Genomic DNA, 12,028 nt, shown 5'->3' on the forward strand with positions numbered 1-12,028 from the left:
AGGTGGGCCCGACGGTCGCGGTGATGGTGCTCGTTGCCGAGGCGACCCGGGGCCGCAGGCGCTGTGTTGCGCGTGCGCCCGGTGTGGACCGAGGCTTCCCGCATGAATCGGGAAGTCGCGGCGCGATGTTCCGAGGGGTACCCCTACCTTCGGGAGGCGGAGTTTTCGGCCCGTCGGACCGCGGCGCCCTCCAGGAGATTCTTGAGCTCTCCCTGGATTCGCCGCCCCTCGGTGGTTGATGGCTCCGGCATCGCGCGGAGAAGCATTGCTGCTGCAGCCAGGTTCTGGCCGACTCCACTGGAAGCGGGTGGCGGCCTCACCCTGACATCGTCGGCGATGCGGTGCTGGAAGCCCTGGGGTAGATGACGCACTTCCCCGGCCGGAGGTTGGCCCGCCCATTCCTGCCCGACGTCCCGGCGGATCGGCTCAAGTGTTCCTGCTCCCTCGTCGAGCCTGGCCTACACCCCGCGGATTTGCTCGAGCTGTGGGTCATGACCCCCCGCCTGAACGGGGACCACAGCTAGCTCCCGTAGGATGTCAACGCGAGGCACAGGCCTAGGGAGATCACCCTTCTCCGGCATACCAAGATGGTTGCCTTCGGAGGGACCCCCTAGATCGACGTGGAAACATTCACGACTTGGGCCGCAGTCCTCATCGCCGAGGCTGCGGCTACCGTCGGAACAGTCGGAAAGGCAGTAGTCGCATGCGGTCATGAAGTCCCGCATGGCACTGGGGTTACGAAGTCCGGAGAAATCCCAACAGAAGTCGGGCATGTCGTCTTCCTCAGACCCCGAGGGCCCGTAGGTCGAGGCGTCCGTCAGCCGGTCCCTGGGCGACCACATACGATACCCTAGAGGGTTTGGACTCGCCTCTACGAGAGCACCCGCCAAAGCGAAGTTGCTTGGCGGGTCGAGGCTGAATCCAAAAGGTGTGAGATGGGAATCGGTGGCTACCTCTTGGTCGACGGGCGGTGACGAAGTCACGTCAGGGACAGACTGCACCGTCGTCTCAGGTACAAGGGTGACGCCCAGCAAGTCCTTCGCGAGCGTGCTGGCGTTGTCCGTTTGCTTGGGATTGGTGTGTTGCGGGGAGACGGCGCTCGTCTTCGTCTCAGACGCGAGGTCGAGGCCCGACGTGCCCCCCGTTGGGGCGCCGGCGCCGTTGACTCGCTCGACAGCCGACGAGGCGCTGCCTCCTGCTTGGCCTTGGTTGCCCTGCCTCTTCCTCCGTCGGCGGGGGAGAGGGCGGGGTGAGCTCGAATGTTGTTCTTCCACCGCGCGGGGAAGACGTCGTCGATTCCGCCGCCGGCGGGCGGGCTGTTGGCCGCCATTGTCGTTGTCGCACGGCGGGGGAAGGAGTACCATGTCGTAGCTGCCGTCGAAGGACATGAACTCAAGACTCCCGAAACGGAGCACCGTCCCGGGCTGGAAAGGTTGCTGAAGACTGCCCATCTGGAGCTTGACGGGAAGCTGTTCGTCAACATGCAGCAGGCCCCTACAAGCGTAGAGAGAGAGAGAGGTGGAAATCCCACGGCCTTAGTGTTTGTCCCGCGCCCAGGTCGGGTGCGCTTGCAGTAGGGGGTTACAAGCGTCCACGCGGGAGGGAGCGAGCGGCCTCACGCGAGCGCCTGTCCCGTTCTCTTCCCCGCGCGGCCAACCTTCTGTAAGAGGGCCCTGGTCCTTCCTTTTATAGGCGTAAGGAGAGGATCCAGGTGTACAATGGGGGTGTAGCAGAGTGCTAACGTGTCCAGCGAAGGAGAGCTAGCGCCCTAAGTACATGCCATCGTGGCAGCTGGAGAGGTTTTGGCACCCGGTTCGTGTGGTGTCGTGGCCGTCGGAGGAGCGCTGGAGCCTGGCGGAAGGACAGCTGTCGGTGCTGTCGAGTCCTTGCTGACGTCCTCTTGCTTCCGTAAGGGGGCTGAGAGCCGCTGTCGCCATAGAGCCTGCGGGGCACCATCATTGCTTGTCTGGCGGAGCGAGCCAGATGGGACGCCGGTCTTGTTTCCCGTAGCCTGAGTCAGCTTGGGGTAGGGTAATGATGGCGCCTCCTGTTGCCGTGGTCGGTCCGTGCCCTAGGTTGGGCGATGTGGAGGCTCCTCCGAGGTCGAGGTCGAGTCTGTCTTCCGAGGCCGAGGTCGAGTCCAAGCCCCTGGGTCGGGCGAGGCGGAGACCGTCGGCTGAGGCCAGGGCTGAGTCCGAGCCCTGGGGTCGGGCGAAACGGAGTTCGTCGTCTTCTGGGGCTGAGCCCGAGTCCGAGCCCTGGGTCGGGAGGAGCGAAGTTCGCCGTCTTCCGGGGCTGAGCTCGAGTCCGAGCCCTGGGTTGGGCGGAGCGGAGTTCGCCGTCTTCCGGGGCTGAGCCTGAGTCCGAGCCATGGGTCGGGCGGAGCAGAGTTCGCCGTCTTCCGGGGCTAAGCCCGAGTCCGAGCCCTGGGTTGGGCGGAGCGGAGTTCGCCGTCTTCCGGGGCTGAGCCCGAGTTCGAGCCCTGGGTCGGGCGGAGCGGAGTTTGCCGTCTTCCGGGGTTGAGCCCGAGTCCGAGCCCTGGGTCGGGCGAAGCAGAGTTTCCTATGGTGCCTGAGGCCGGGCCTGGCTGCCTGTCAGCCTCACTCTGTCGAGTGGCACAGCAGTCGGAGCGGTGCAGGCGGCGCTGTCCTTCTGTCAGGCCGGTCAATGGAGCGGCGAAGTGACTGTGGTCACTTCGGCTCTGTCGACTGAAGGGCGCGCGTCAGGATAAAGGTGTCAGGCCACCTTTGCATTAAATGCCCCTGTGATTTGGTCGATTGGCGTGGCGATTTGGCCAGGGTTGCTTCTTGGCGAAGACTGGGCCTCGGGCGAGCCGGAAGTATGTTCGTCGCTGGAGGGGGGCCTCGGGCGAGACGTAGATCCTCCGGGGTCGGCTGCCCTTGCCCGAGGCTGGGCTCGGGCGAGGCATGATCGAGTCCCTCGAATGGACAGATCCCTGACTTAGTCGCACCCATCAGACCTTTGCAGCTTTGTGCTGATGGGGGTTACCAGCTGAGAATTAGGAGTCTTGAGGGTACCCCTAATTATGGTCCCCGACACCCGGGAACAGGATCTGGATGTCGCCTAGAGGGGGTGAATAGGCGAATAATAATTATCACTTTAAAACTGAAAATTCTTACAATACTCGAAGGCTGGATCGTAGTGGAATGAAAGACCCTTCGAGTAGGTTGCAGCGGAATTGAAGTTCCTGTCTTAAAATACCCTGCACTTCGAAGACAGCTTGTACCACATATAAATAAAGAAGTGCAAGTATAAACAACAAATAAGACAGAGAAACAGCACACAACACAGAGCAGAGCACACAGACACAGAGATTTATCCCGAGGTTCAGCCAAGCCTGAAATGCTTGCCTAGTCCTCGTTGGAGTTAGCCACACCTTGGCTTAGAGTCTATTTCAACTCCTTCCTCCGTTTGCTCAGATCTGTCAGTGCGATAGATAGAGCCTTCCACTATGTTGATGTTAGTTACAACGATGTCGTGGCTGCTTACAATCTTCTCGACAGCACTCCGGCAGAGTAACAATGCGCTCAAGATTTTGCTCTAGCTCTCAGCAGCACTTCCCCTCTCTCTAAAGGCTTATAACTTCGCCTCTACACAAACTAGAGAGATACACAAGAGAGGGAGAGAGAGAATTGATCCAAATGATGTATGCACTTGTTGGCTGCTCTTGTGTACTTGTTTGAGGCGCCTAGGGGTCCCTTTTATAGCCCCAAAGGGCCTAGGAGCCGTTGTAGCTTCATTTGGAAGCTCCCAGCCTTCCCTGGTTGCGGGTGCACCGGACTGTCCTGTGCACTGGACATATCACTATTGACTGTCCTGTGCACCGGATACAGCTACTATTCACTGTCCTGTGCACCGGACAGGTCACTATTCACTGTCCTGTGCACCGGACAGAGTTACTATTCACTGTCTTGAGCACCGGACAGCTACTATTCACTGTCTTGTGCACCAGCCAACAACACACTAAGTGATTTTTCCTCCGTTCTTTCTCCGTTTGACTTCAACTTTTGGGAGGATTTTCCTGAGACTTAAACAAACACATTTAGAGTATAATCCAATTGATTTAGTCCTAGAAACTTACATCTTTCTTGTTCTTCTCCTAGCTTTTCTGTTTCTCCTCCAACAGAGCTCAGAATGGTACTTTCTCTACAGAAAGAGTTAGAGAGCAAACCAAAGCACCAAACTTGTAGTAAGAGGTGTATGCAACATGGTTGAACACTCAAACCTTACATACTTAACCTTTTTCATCGTTTTACCCAATTTGGCATGTTTGAGGTCGATGTTGGACTCTAAACCATTGAGTCAACTTGACTTGATCTAGATTGGCATATCTGAGCTCCAACTCCCTTGTTCACTTCTCAAGCTTGATCTTGAGCCTTATGACTTACACCACATAACTGTAGATGTTGCCTCATTGGTTGTAAGTCATGTCCTTATGTAGTGATCCTTGATGCACCATAACTCTTCTTAACTCGATCAACCTTGACTTTGCAAGTCTTCTTCTTCACCCCTGGCTTTGGGTTCCTGGTCTCCTTAACCTTCTCCCGTGCACTCGGTACCTCGAAGCTCTTCTTGCCTCCATCCTTGGCTTGATCGGTTGTCTCTGAGTTACGCACACCGAGTCTGACTTAAGCAGTGTTCATTATCTATAGATAATCCAGTCTTTGGACTATCACACTTGTTCACTTGTGTTGAACCCTGTTAGCTTTGCATTAAGCACCTGTTCAACAGTTAGCACACTTGTTAGTCCTTTAATTGGGTTGTCATCCAAACACCAAAACCCACAAGAGAGCTTTCAATCTCCCCCTTTTTGGTGATTGATGGCAACACAATTAAAGCTTACACAAGAATAAGATTTAAAGCACACATTTTGAATTCTAAGTTTATAGAATGCTCCCCCTAAATATGTGCTTACATTAGAATCTTAACTTTGGCCTTATATGCCAAATTGCACATACTTAGGCTAATTCGAAGCATAACTACACCTTAGCACCTGTGGGATGCATTGTGTCAAGAATTAAACTGTGATGCATATAACACACAAATGCACAGGATAAGAGTTAAACACCAATTAAATGGATATACCATAGGAATATCAATCTACCACTATTCACCATTAAGATACCAATTTAAAGCACTAGAACCACATGAATATCTATTATAGGACAAACACAATAGATACCAATTGATTCATATCAACGGAAGCACTAATTATGCATTATCACCATATAATACAACAAGAAGCATATGATAAGTATTATCAACAAAACTAACACATTCTTCCTTAAGATCAAAGGAACTCAAGGAAACCCCTTTGAGTCCTTTAGCACACAAAAAAATTAATCTTCACCCTCTTCACACTTAAGATAAGCTTTCCTCTTAGGTCGAGGTAAGCTCACCCTCTTCACACTTAAGATAAGCTTTCCTCTCAGGTCGAGGTAAGCTTTAATGCACAAATTCTCCCCCTTTGACATCAAACACCAAAACCATATTCAAGCAAGAACATAGGATGATGTCAAGGGACAGCAGGGTATTAAGCAGGTAAAATGCAACACACTAACATTACTCCCCCTTACACATTAAACATATGCAACACAAGCATTGGAGGAAAATTAAGATACAAATACGCAAAAGGTCAATACCTCCTTTTGTACCTTTACCATGTTATGTTGTACTTTCCATCTAAGTAGGCGGGGTTCCTTTTGCCATCAATTTAAGATTTCCATCTTGAAAGATTTATCTCTAGGGAGCTCCTTCACACTTGTGCCAGATCCTTTATCCTGACCTTTTCTTGTTGCTAAGACACCAAACTTAGAACAAGTTATAGTATTATGGCACAAGATGAAGCTTCTATTCTAGTGATTACCAAAAGATACCAATTGAAGCACACTACTAAGGCTACTAATTGAAAGATCATCACTGTCATAGCTCCATGATATTTAAAGATAAGCATCTAGGATCACCAACTATTATAGAGCATGAGCAATCTTTAAATACGCAATTACTCACAACTTTAGATACCAATTACTCACAACTTTAGATACCAATTACTCAACTTGTGGAGGTACCCAAGTCCTGATTGCTCCATTTCTTGCTCATCTTCCCTTTTCCACCTTGAGACTATATAGGATCACTCAAGAAACAGTTAGTCTCAAAAGACACAAGTTATGTGTGCTCCCCCTAAAGTTGTGCATCAAGTATTCGAATGACTTGCATCTTGCACATTGTAGCGTCCTCAGAACTAGAGGGGATCACAACGTACCTTGATCTAGGCATAATATATCAATTGCATCACAAAAAGATACCAATTGAATAGATGACATAATACAACTTATGACTAGTGGAAACAATGCATGCCTCAAGATATATAACATTTTAAAAGCAACCTAGGCACGCTTCACACATGATGATCATTGCAACACATATACCAATTAAAAAATGACAAGATCATACATATAAAGCACAATGTCTAAGCACACCATGATTAAGAAGTATTTTCTTAGGTACACCGAAGGAAACAACATTTTAAAGCATAAAACACCTAAGCCAAGATACTACCAATTGAAAAGCAAGAACATAGCTATGATCACAATCAATAGAACTTCAACATATGCAACTCCATACCTTTGGCTTTTACCTGAATGCCATGAGATTCATTCTTTTAGGTAGTGTGGAGTGAGAGCACCTGTTGTCACCAATTTAGGGCTCCTTTTGCTCATGCACCTCTGAAAGTCGCCTAGAGAGGGGGGTGAATAGGCAAATCTGAAATTTATAAAGTTTAAGCACAACTACAAGTCGGGGTTAGCATTAGAAATAAAAGCGAGTCCGAAAGAGAGGGCAAAAACAAATCACAAACAAATAAGAGCGAATGACACAGTGATTTGTTTTACCGAGGTTTGGTTCTTGCAAACCTACTCCCCGTTGAGGTGGTCACAAAGACCGGGTCTCTTTCAACCCTTTCCCTCTCTCAAACGGTCACTTAGACCGAGTGAGCTTCCATCCTTGATTTCCCGGGTCACTTAGACCCCGCAAAGACCACCACACAATTGGTGTCTCTTGCTATGCTTACAAGGCTTTGAGAGTAAGAATGAGAGAAAGAAGAAAGCCAACCAAGCAACAAGAACAACAAAAGAACACAAGCTGATCTTCTCACAAGTCCTAAAAACTAGAGTTGAATTGTGGACTTTGATTTGATAGGAGGCTTTGATTTGTGTCTTGGAGTGTTGTGTATTGCTCTTGTATTGAATGAGGAGTAGTGAATGCTTAGGTGCCTTGAAGAGTGGTGGTTGGGTGTATTTATAGCCCCAACCACCAAAATGGCCGTTGGGGAACTCTGCTGTCGATGGGCGCACTGGACAGTCTAGTGCGCCACCGGACACTGTCCGGTGCGCCAGCCACGTCACCCAACCGTTAGGGTTCGACCGTTGGAGCTTCTGACATGTGGGCCACCAGACAGTCCAGTGGTGCACCGGACAGTTCACGTTCACTGTCTGGTGCGCCATCTGCGCCTGCTCTGACTTCTGCGCGCGCAGTCCGCGCACTATAGCGTTGTCAGCCGACCGTTGAACTTGACCGTTGCGCTGGCGACCGTTGCTCCGCTTGGCACATCGGACAGTCCGGTGCTACACCGGACAGTCCGGTGCCACACCGGACAGTCCGGTGAATTATAGCGGAGTGGCTTCCCAAATTCCCGAAGGTGGCAAGTTTCGAGTTGATCTCCCTGGTGCACTGGACACTGTCCGGTGGCACACCGGACAGTCCGTTGCGCAAGACCAGGACATCCTTCGGTTGTCTTTTGCTCTTTTTATTTGAACCCTTTCTTGAACTTTTTATTGGTTTGTGTTGAACCTTTGGCACCTGTAGAACTTATAATCTAGAGCAAAATAGTTAGTCCAATTATTTGTGTTGGGCAATTCAACCACCAAAATCATTTAGGAAAAGGTGTAAGCCTATTTCCCTTTCAATCTCCCCCTTTTTGGTTATTGATGCCAACACAAACCAAAACACATATATAAGTGCATAATTGAACTAGTTTGCATAAGGTAAGTGCAAAGTTTACTTGGAATTAAACCAATTTATATTTCATAAGATATGCATGGATGCTTTCTTCATATTTAACATTTTGGACCACGCTTGCACCACTTGTTTTGTTTTTGCAAACTCTTTTGGAAATTCTTTTCGAAGTCTTTTTGCAAATAGTAAAAGGTAAGTGAATAAGATTTTGAGAAGCATTTTCAAAATTTGAAATTTTCTCCCCTTGTTTCAAATGCTTTTCCTTTGACTAAACAAAACTCCCCCTCAATGAAATTCTCCTCTTAGTGTTCAAGAGGGTTTTAGATATTAATTTTGAATGGGGTCATACCAATTTGAAATTATATAAAAAATAAGATACCCATTTGAAAAACTTCTTTAATACAAATTGAAAGAACATAATTTTTTTGAAATTGGTGGTGGTGCGGTCCTTTTGCTTTGGGCTAATACTTTCTCCCCCTTTGGCATGAATCGCCAAAAACGGATACTTGTGAGTGAAATATAAGCCCTTTTACTTTCTCTCCCTTTGGCAAATAATATATGAGTGAAGATTATACCAAATTTGGAGAGCGGTGCGGAGTGACGGCGAAGGATGAATAATTCGATGGAGTGGAGTGGAAGCCTTGTCTTCGCCGAAGACTCCATTTCCCTTTCAATCTATGGCTTAGCATGAAATACACTTAAAAACCACATTAGCCATAGCACATGAAAGAGAGATGATCAAAGGTATAAATGAGCTATGTGTGCAAAATATCAATCAAAATTCCTAGAATCAAGAATGTTTAGCTCAAGCCTAAGTTTGGTAAATGTTTTCTCATCTAATGGCTTGGTAAAGATATCGGCTAATTGTTCTTTGGTGCTAACATATGCGATCTCGATATCCCCCTTTGTTGGTGATCCCTCAAAAAGTGATACCGAATGGCTATGTGCTTAGTGCGGCTGTGCTCAACGGGATTATCCGCCATGCGGATTGCACTCTCATTATCACATAGGAGAGGAACTTTGGTGAATTTGTAACCATAGTCCCTAAGGGTTTGCCTCATCCAAAGCAATTGCGCGCAACAATGGCCTGCGGCAATGTACTCGGCATCGGCGGTAGAAAGAGCTACAGAATTTTGTTTCATTGAAGCCCAAGACACCAGAGATCTTCCCAAAAACTGGCAAGTCCCTGATGTGCTCTTTTTATCAATTTTACACCCTGCCCAATCAGCATCTGAATATCCAATTAAATCAAAGGTGGATCCCTTGGGGTACCAAATACCAAACTTAGGAGTATAAACTAAATATCTCAAGATTCATTTCACGGCCCTAAGGTGAACTTCCTTAGGATCGGCTTGGTATCTTGCACAAATGCATACGGAAAGCATAATATCCGGTCGAGATGCACATAAATAGAGTAAAGATCCTATCATCGACCGGTATACCTTTTGATCTACGGATTTACCTCCCGTGTCGAGGTTGAGATGCCCATTGGTTCCCATGGGTGTCTTGATGGGCTTGGCGTTCTTCATCCCAAACTTGGTGAGTATGTCTTGAATGTACTTTGTTTGGCTGATGAAGGTGCCCTCTTGGAGTTGCTTCACTTGAAATCCTAAGAAGTACTTCAACTCCCCCATCATAGACATCTCGAATTTTTGAATCATGATCCTACTAAACTCTTCACAAGTAGATTTGTTAGTAGACCCAAATATGATATCATCAACATAAATTTGGCATACAAACAAATCATTTGTAATTGTTTTAGTAAAGAGAGTAGGATCGGCTTCGCCGACTTTGAAGCCATTAGCGATAAGAAAATCTCTTAGGCATTCATACCATGCTCTTGGGGCTTGCTTGAGCCCATAAAGTGCCTTAGAGAGTTTATACACATGGTTAGGGTACTCACTATCTTCAAAGTCGGGAGGTTGCTCAACATAGACCTCCTCCTTGATTGGTCCATTGAGGAAGGCACTTTTCCCATCCATTTGATAGAGCTTAAAGCCATGGTAAGTAGCATAGGCAAGTAATATACGAATTGACTCAAGCCTAGCTACGGGTGCATAGGTTTCACCGAAATCCAAACCTTCGACTTGTTAATATCCCTTGGCCACAAGTCGGGCTTTGTTCCTTGTCACCACACCATGCTCATCTTGCTTGTTGCGGAAGACCCACTTAGTTCCTACAACATTTTGATTAGGACGTGGAACAAGATGTCGTACCTCATTCCTCGTGAAGTTGTTGAGTTCCTCTTGCATCGCCAACACCCAATCCGAATCTCTTAATGCATCTTCCACCCTGTATGGCTCAATAGAAGACACAAAAGAGTAATGTTCAAAAAAAATGAGCGACACGAGATCGAGTGGTTACCCCCCCTTATGAATATCGCCGAGGATGGAGTTCACGGGGTGATCTCTTTGTATCGCTTGATGGACTCTTGGGTGAGGCGGTCTTGGACCCTCATCATCCTCTTTGTCTTGATCATTAGCATCTCCCCCTTGATCATTGTCCTCCTCTTGAGGTGGCTCTTCTTCTTGATCTTCATTTTCATCTTCTTGAGCTTGATCCTCATCTTGGGTAGGTGGAGATGCTTGATTTGAAGATGATGGTTGATCTTGTGCATGTGGAGGCTCTTCGGATTCCTTAGGACACACATCCCCAATGGACATGTTCCTTAGTGCGACGCACGGAGCCTCTTCATCATCTAGCTCATCAAGATCAACTTGATCTACTTGAGAGCCGTTAGTTTCATCAAACACAATGTCATAAGAAACTTCAACTAGTCCAGTGGACTTGTTAAAGAATTTATATGCCCTTGTGTTTGAATCATAACCAAGTAAAAAAGCCTTCTACAGCCCTTGGAGCAAATTTAGATTTTTCAACCTCTTTTAACAAGGATAAAGCATTTGCTACCAAAGACTCTAAAATATGAAACATTGGGCTTTTTACCGGTGAGGAGTTCATACGATGTCTTCTTGAGGATTCGGTGAAGGTAGAGACGATTGATGGCGTAGCAGGCGGTGTTGACTGCTTCCGCCCAAAACCGGTCTGAAGTATTGTACTCATCAAGCATGGTCCTCGCCATGTCAAGTAGAGTTCTATTCTTCCTCTCCACTACACCATTTTGTTGTGGTGTGTAGGGATAAGAGAACTCATGCTTGATGCCCTCATCCTCAAGGAAGCCTTCTATTTGTGAGTTCTTGAACTCCGTCCCGTTGTCGCTTCTAATCTTTTTGATCCTCAATCCGAACTCATTTTGAGCCCGTCTCAAAAATCCCTTTAGGGTCTCTTGGGTTTGAGATATATCCTGCAAAAAGAACACCCAAGTGAAGCGAGAATAATCATCCACAATAACTAGACAGTATTTACTCCCACCGATGCTTATGTAAGCTATCGGGCCGAATAGGTCCATGTGTAGTAGCTCGAGTGGCCTGTAAGTCGTCATGATGTTCTTGTGTGGATGATGAACACCAACTTGCTTCCCTGCTTGACATGCGCTACAAACCCTGTCTTTCTCAAAATGAACATTTGTTAGTCCCAAAATGTGCTCTCCCTTTAGAAGCTTGTGAAGATTCTTCATCCCAATGTGGGCTAGTCGGCGATGCCAGAGCCAACCCATGTTAGTCTTAGCAATTAAGCAAGTGTCGAGTTCAGCTCTATTAAAATCGACTAAGTATAACTGACCCTCTAACACTCCCTTAAATGCTACTGAATCATCACTTCTTCTAAAGACAGTAACACCTATATCCGTAAAAAGACAATTGTAGCCCATTTTGCATAATTGAGAAACATAAAGCAAATTGTAATCTAAAGAATCTACAAGAAAAACATTGGAAATAGAATGGTCAGGAGATATAGCAATTTTACCAAGTCCTTTGACCAAACCTTGATTTCCATCCTCGAATGTGATAGCTCTTTGGGGATCATGGTTTTTCTCGTAGGAGGAGAACATCCTTTTCTCCCCAGTCATGTGGTTTGTGCACCCGCTATCAATTATCCA

This window comes from Zea mays, chromosome 1 (genome assembly GCF_902167145.1).
Source record: "Zea mays cultivar B73 chromosome 1, Zm-B73-REFERENCE-NAM-5.0, whole genome shotgun sequence".
NCBI lineage: Eukaryota > Viridiplantae > Streptophyta > Magnoliopsida > Poales > Poaceae > Zea > Zea mays.